Consider the following 8,314-nt stretch of genomic DNA (forward strand, 5'->3'; position numbering starts at 1 on the left):
GTTTTTCTAACCTGAAAATTAATCTCCACGTTGTTTGCCACCCAGGTCTTGCAGCATTGTGCTATTGCACTGGAAACAAAAAATGAGATTGACTAGAAACTAAAGTAAAATTAACTAGTTTATTTTCATAATCCAGGATACAAAAAAATAATAAAAAGCATTTATGGTGAAAAGTGAATTACATATTTAACTCTCTCTCCCTTTTAATAATCCGGTATGTTAGTTATAACAGATGATTATTTTAATGGAGAATTTTTAACCCGACAGTCCCTTTAACATGTACAAAGATACACTAGAATGATATTATTTATTTATTTATTAGATTTTATTAGTTCCAGTCTTTGCATATAAACTGTCAAATCTTTTTGACCAATGCCGTTTAATCTGAAAGATGTAGGTGCCTGACTTTAGATACCCTAGTTTCACAATTTTTATGTTAATATTTTGGATATGTTTGGTATCTGTACAATGATCAGGATTAGTCTCCTCATGGGCCATCCCATGCAGGCTAATCAAAAGAACCCTCCTTTCCGGATTTTGTCTTCTAATTTGTATTATTATTCTCCACCCGCAAAACTGACTGTTGTCTTGGAATTCCAACCAGCTGCATTCTGTATTTCCTGACTAAATTTATCAGTTAGATTCTAAATGAAAATTATGAAACAGAAAAGAACAGAAAAGTGTTAATAAGGTAAATAATGGCATTGTTTAAAACTCTTCCATGGAATTGCAGACAGGTGATATTTATATTCCATTTTAACCCATAAAGTTGATAGCTGTTATGATGTCTGAGCATTAATGATATCTAGAGATATAACATTGATGAATGCAAGCATACAAGGTGAGTAAGGATAGGTAGAGATAAAATGCACCACACAGGCCAATGAACAAAATGGAGGGCTATTGACAAAGGATGTAAGAAGGAACAAAAGAACATGTTATAAATAGATCAGACACAAGAAGATAGCAAAGGAGGTCTGCTACCTAACAGGGTAAGGAAAGCAAATAACAGATGTGAAAGGGAAGGCATGAATGCTTACCAGCTACTTTTATTCAGCCTAACTTATTATGGTTGAAACACTGAATTTCTGATTATCTGCAAGAGGAACATGCCATGTTCAATGGCTATTTCTCTGGCTCCTCCACCTTTTCCTTGCCCACACCCCTTCCCAGCTATGGGAATCTGATCTCCATCACAGCAACCATGGAATAAAGAGAGGAACATCTCTGGTGGGAGGAACATCTCCACTGAGCTTCCCTTCCGACCCTCCCCCTTCAGAACAGGGTTGTCCATCTCTCCTTCTGACATACTAGATGGAGGGGAAGAATAGTTAATGAGGCAAGGGAGAGGTTTTAAGGCAGAATCAAGAAGAGAAAGATTAAAGAACACCAAATAATGTGAGCAAATTCAGATGAGTAGGACCCAACAAAATTCACTGTAGAGACTTAAAGTAACTATTAGAAGTAATGTTTGAACTCAATTATTTCTTAGAACCCATGGATAACAGATAAAGTCTCAGAGAACTTGAAGGGGTAAATATGTTCAATTATTTGTGCAATTGGGAAAACACGTAGACTCGCAGAATTACATACCAGTGAGCCAAATTTTTCTTCCAGTTACACACCAGTGTTACTCCAGTGAGGGATGTGAATGTGATAAGAATTTAATGTCAATATCTACTCAGAGCTTGGAAAAAACTTACCAACCTGAGGATTAAAACTACCAGCCCGAGGTCAGTATGAAAAGTGATGAATCCTGAAAACTGTTTGGCTTTGTTTTGGACAAAAAGTTGAAAATTTAGATGAAAATGAAAAAAAAAATCACTAAAATTTTCCATAAAGAAAAAAACCCATGCTCTGACCAGCCCTACAATAAAGCTTTTTATGTATAGACTTAAGAAGACAGCACTTTTGCCAATACACATTTGAAAGGTTACCTTCCTGAAGGTAAAGGCTGCACACATTTTTAATGAAAAATTAAATTCTCCAATACGGATGCATGAGGCTCTCCACCTCAGCACCGACAGTTTCCTACTCACCTTAGATGAGTGGATTTTTCAACCCCTATGCTAGAATAATTAATAAAGCAATCAATTTGTACACAGCTGAAGGATAATAAAGTGGTAAATAGTAGACACTGTGGATTCATCTGAAACCTATCATGCCAAACTAACTTAATTTCTCTCTGTGAGAGGATAACAAGCTTAGCTGATTTCGGAAATGCAGTGGAGAGTTAGCATTTCAGTTTCAGTCTGATATTTGATACAATTCCACCTAGCATTATTGTGGGGAAATGAGTGAAAGGCAGACTGGATGGAATTATTATAAAACTAATGAATAATTGGCTAGCTAGAATAATAAACATGCTGAAGTCTTCACTCAGAGCTACGCTGTGACTTTGGGCTCACACCCTAGCAAGCAGTAGTGCTTGAGTAGCACCAAAGGTATTGTTTCCCTTCCAATTTGCCTCTTGTTCTGGAAGAAGAGTAAGCTATTTTCCCACTTTCATGGGGCAGCTTACTCCTCCCTGTGAATCTGACTGGATACTTTGACTGGTGAGTTGATGGGACAGCGGCAGTACTAAAACTCTTCCACTTTTCCTCTCTGCTCTCTGCCCACTTTCTCATGGAGGGGGAGTAGTGGGTGAGTAACCCTTGCTTTCTCCTTCATGCTCGGAGTTACAATCTGATCAGAGTAAGCAGGAATGCAAAGGAGGGCATACTCTCTCTTACTTCTCTGTGTAGCCAGGTAAGGGCGGTGAGACAATCAAAGCCTTGGTTTTCACTCAGTCCTGATGCAAGGCAAACTCCAGTGGGATGTGGCCCGTGGAGCAGTTAATAATTCCTCTAGGTTTTTGGGCAACATTTTCAAAAGTTACAGCAGTGCCTAAGAGTCAGCCCCTCAGAGGTACTTAGTCACTTAACTCTTGCTGAAATTGAGGGAATTGAGGAGCCTAAATACCTTGCGAGGATCTGGGCCTGAGAAAATAGGGCACCTAAAAATGCTACCCTTCCCCTCTGTGTATGGAAAGTGCCTAGGATCTTTTGGATCCTGCCACAATCTAAGTAATAAATAATAACAATATTGGGAGGAAGCATTAGTTATGTCCTAGGTCCAGTATTATTTGATATTATTATTAGTTCAATGTTTCATGAACAAATTGGTGGCTGAAGTGGAGTGGGTGCCAGTTAAACATAAATCAGAGTAGGCAGAGACAGGAGAGGCCCTTCTAGTTCATATAGTCTATCTTACTCCTATAGCAAGATGGTTCCTTTACTATGGTGTAGAGTTTTTGGATTTTTTTTCAGTTTAGGTTTAAATGTTTCTAGTAATGGAACTTCCGCCAATTTCACTGGGAGATGGTTACACATGCTAGCAGACCACACCATTAGGAAGCATCTCTGGCTATTCCACCTAATCTTTCAGTTCCACCCAGTTAAACCTAGTTACATTGTGGAAGACAGGATTAAAACACAGCCTGATCTCACTAAATTGGAGAAACGGACTGACATCAATACACTGAGAGACGATAAAGGCTAAGTGGTTGACAGAGGAAGGAATAATGAAATGCTCAAATATTTGGGCCAAATCACAAAGATTCTTACTCACGCTCTGCATGGGTTGCCTGAGTGAGAGAGAAATCCAAATGGAATAAGGATCCATCAGGATTCAGCCCATTACCTTGCAAAGTACCAACTACACAAACCACGTACAAGCAGAGAGGATCAGGGGTGGGGGGAGTTGCATTGACTATGACTCAAGAACGAGATTTTATCATAAGAAACACAAAAGCTATATTGTTGGCCCGTAGAACAAGCATTGAAAACACTGAAGGAAGACATGGTGACTGTCTACAAACACATCAAGGTGATGATTGGACTGAACCATTACTCCATGCTATGTGCTACACCAGCATGTTCCCCGGAAGCCCCATCAGCCTCTGCAGAATTTAAGCTTTCATGGAAAAGAAAAAAAGTTTCTGACTCTTCTAATTGTGAAAACACCTCCCAAATAAAATCCAGTGCATTGCGTGTGTGAGTCCACAATTAGCCCCAAATAATGAAGTCTGGGGCATTACTCCAGATTTACAGCGATATAAGTGAGAAGAGAATTTGAGCGATTATTTCTAAGGAGGTAGGCACTACTGCTATTCTCTTCAATAACTATTCACTTGATTCCTAATGATGCTTTAAATGTCAACATCATTATTATTTATATAGTATCAGCTGGTGCAAGGCAGATAAAAAGACAAGGTCTTTGCCCAAGGCAGCTCACAATCTAAATAGTTAACTATTTTACTGCTGATCATTTTAGCAGAAACACTCAGGCATGCTGTAAAAGAGAAATGCCTACAACAGAGAGTCTAGGATTTGAGGTGAAGTTTAATAGAATTGCACCATTTCCTACTCTTCCGACCCAATAATGTGATGCTACAAAGAGGACAAAAGCTAAATACTCTTTTTGGTCAACAAGGCCAGAACATTTGATACCACTGTGATTGTGGGTGCTGTGAGAACTTGAATAGAACAGAATTAGTGGTGGCGAAGAAACTTAAATTCTATCAAAGTTCTGTATTAGAAAATACTAAACTCCAACAATGGTTCAGCACTTGAGCAAGCTGCCATGGAAAGTTGTGGAACTAATGGAGATAAAGATGTTCTAGGATAGTTATCCTGATTCCCAGTCATCAACAGCGGTGATGTAGGGGTAATTAAATAAATCCTGCTCCAATTCAGAGGGACAGACAAAAAGATCCACTTGTGATTCTTGTGTGTACATAAAGCTATCATTGTTTAGGTGTGATTAAAGTACATTTAAAGTACTACAAATATACTTTGAAACATTTTTATTTAAAAGATATTGACCATCCAGTTGATAGCACACATGCAGCAGCCTGTTCATAATGCTATCATGAAATGCAGGATCAGGGCCTACCTTTTAAAATGCTCTATTACAATACAAGAGAGGCCTTTTTTGTTGCTACACAGATCTTAGGACACAAGCCCTACTCACATGAGTTGTCTTTACTTATGTGAGTGGTGCTATTGAAGGAAACTAATGTGTGTACTATAAAAACCATTAATGTGTACAACTTTTCAGCACATAAAGCTTCACTGCTAAGGCAAATATTCCATAATTGGTTAAACATAATTAGTTCCATTTTTTCACACTTAACCGCTCTCCATGTGTCATCTAGAACCATTCATTTGTGTTCCTGTATTAGCAATATGTAATACAATATTTAAAATAAGCATTTATAATATCAGCCTTAGTAATATTGTATAGTAATAATGCTAGATTTCTTTATTGCAACTGTTGTGGTGATATTTTATCCCACACCATAGACTCATCAAGTCTGGACTTTTTACTCAGATGCAAATGGAAGAATACAAACTACACTAAAGATGTGCTGACAGAGAGGATCCAAGGGTTCTATGGATGAAAAAATTGAATACTAGTCAAGAATGGGATAGTACTGCAAGAAAGGCAAATACCAAATTGCTTGCATTTGTTGGACTATCAGCTGTAAAACAAGTGAGGTTAAAAGATTAGACAGAAACAGAGTCTGACCATGTTTAGAAAAAACTGTAAAACATACTTGTATGTGTCAGGGCTACTCATCTTAGTAAGGTTTGCAGGATCTCATGCCCTTAAGGTTAAACTCTGGCCCCACTGAAGTCTATGGCAAAACTCCCTTGACTTCAGCGGGGTCAGGATTGCATCCTCAGGGTGGGATTCACAAAGGTATTTAGATACCTAACTTCCAATCTCATGCCCAGTGTCTGTGTTTGACTAATTAGAAGGAAAGTTCTGCATTAGCAACTCGAGATGAAATAAAAATACATATTCAGCAAGAAGAGCATGGACCAGGCTTCTGCAGTGGGCCAGGTGATTCAGGACATATTTGGATGCTTTCCTGAAAGACCCAAAGGTGGGGGAGAGGATCCCATGCTGTGTCTCTCCCCTTGATTGAAAGTGCCCCTTCTGTGGCTGTGGATGCATTTAAATTAATTCCGATCGGCATTGATATAGTGGTATGGCAGCTGTAGTCAAACCACCAAATTGATGCCACCACAAGCTTCCCGGGGATTGATGTCAGGATACATAGCTGCCTTAGTTTCTCCTGCACTCGGGGCTCACAGTGGCTTTTGACTTGCTAGGATCCTGACATGCTGCATCAATGAGAGTTGCCCAGATAGCCATTTAATTCTGTCTCTTTAAATTCTCCCTGCAGTTGCTTTTGAATATGATATTTTTTGCTTCCTCTCCTTAGCTATGGGCAGTGTTGTTGTGAACTGTTAAACAGCTGGCTCGTTCCAATCCCAGAAGCGGCTGCATTGCAGTAGTTGGCGACATGATCCATGTGTATATGCATAGTTTGGAAAGTGCTTAAGGATCCTTTGAGGGTGAACAGCTCTCCCTAAATGTAAGCTATATTAATAGCCTCTTTTATATTGGAATGGTCATCTCTTTGGGGAAAGTTATCCTTGTTTGCTGGTGCTACATTGGTAAGTGTGTAAGAATAAATCAGATACTATTCCTGCTTTGGGGGCTTTTCACTCTCTCTTTCCCCCGTAGTTTGGAGGGCAATGGAAGTTTCTATGGGTAAAAACCATTATAACACAAGTTTTGGTGAACCACCATTATGGCTTGACCTTGCACCATTGACATCAATGTTTTGCCAGGGATGTCAAAATGCAGCAGGATCTGGCCCATGCATGCATAGTTTCAAATAGATGGAGTGAAGCTATTGGGGACAAAATCATGCTGGGTGTAATTCCATTGCTTTAAATAGGCTTACACCAGGAATTAATTTAAATTTATCCTATTGTATTTTCTGTAAGGCAAAGACTAAGAAAGGATTTAGCAGCCATTTGTTATGCTGGATAATAATCTCTGATTGTGGTAGATTTGGAGATTAGCGTGAAAGCTATAGATCCTCTATATCCTAGGTACAATCCTGACCTGCTGGTTTTATAGATTTATGCCCTGCTGGATGCATGGATCATGATCCCGAGTCTGTTTCTGCCTGTAGTCATAGCAAAGACAAGAAGAGACCTGATTCATTTGTGTCTGCTCTGCTCTCGGCGTATTGTAAGTCAAACTCTTTGAGTCTCATCCTTGTGTCGGTTACTCTTTTTCTGAGCCATTGATCTCAAAATAATCAAGTGAAGTTAATTTAAATATTAACAAACAAATGAGGATAAAAATAGTGGGGTGGTCTGATTCCTCCTAGAATTGCTACCCAACCAAGCAAAAGCTACACTTGTTCAGTGAAGGAGCAGGAACTATACCCGTGATTTATGTGGCCAAACACAGCTACACGAATAAACATAGCCTGATCTACTGTCAGACAACTGCAGCAAACTGCTCCCAATCCATCCACACAGGGGAAAAAAATCTGGGTCGAATAAATTGAAATAATGAATAAATTTAAGGGAATTGTGATCTGCTCACAGACATTTCGTGAGCAGAAAAAGAGGCCACATTGCTGAGTAAATTATTTGCTGTGAGTTTGTTGCTCAGCTCACCTGCTGATTCTTCAGATGTAAATGGCGGCCAAAAATAACATAGACAGGAGCACCTTAGTCAACCCAGAAGAGCCAACATTTTTGCACTAGTTTAGGGCTAGATTGTACCTTTAGACTGGGATATGAGTAAGGGGTGGTGTGTAAACTGCACCACCCAAAGAATAACCGTGGGGGGCATTGTACCTCCCCTGTCAGGCACAATTCCCTACCTGCTTCCCTTTTGGGGAGGGAGGTATGGTAAACTGTGGCTGAGCTATATCAGCAGCAGATATGCCACTTACGCTAGCTCAATTGTGCTGGTCAGCACATTGGGTGGAGTGGGATGGAAGCAAAGCCAAAGCTCCACCCATACTCTGTCCCTTCTTGCTCACTTTGAACTGTGGAGTTCATTTGCATCCAGGTCAAGATCATGGAAAGCAGATTTAGCATCCTGGCAAAGCTGTGCCCAGCCCGTTTTTGGGATGTGGGAGGCAAAGGTTACATGAAGCCAGCTTTGCCAATCCATGGTCCTGGGGGCCAGCATTAGCCAGAGCATCCTTTGGGTTTCTCTGTCTTATACCAGCTGCCTAAGGAACAAAGGAGCTGTAATGGCAGCTGGGGATCAGGTAGCTGTAGCAGCTCTCCTGGCTATATCCCTCTAGTGTGGCCGGTAAGTGTCTAGGAGTTGCTGCACTGAACCTGTGCAACCAGGGAGTCCTCTACAATGAAACCAGAAGAAAGCAGACTTAATGGCAGTGAATCTGCCGCCCAAATCTCTACATTACTCTGGCCTATCTCTATAA

Source organism: Dermochelys coriacea, chromosome 12, assembly GCF_009764565.3.
Source record: "Dermochelys coriacea isolate rDerCor1 chromosome 12, rDerCor1.pri.v4, whole genome shotgun sequence".
NCBI lineage: Eukaryota > Metazoa > Chordata > Testudines > Dermochelyidae > Dermochelys > Dermochelys coriacea.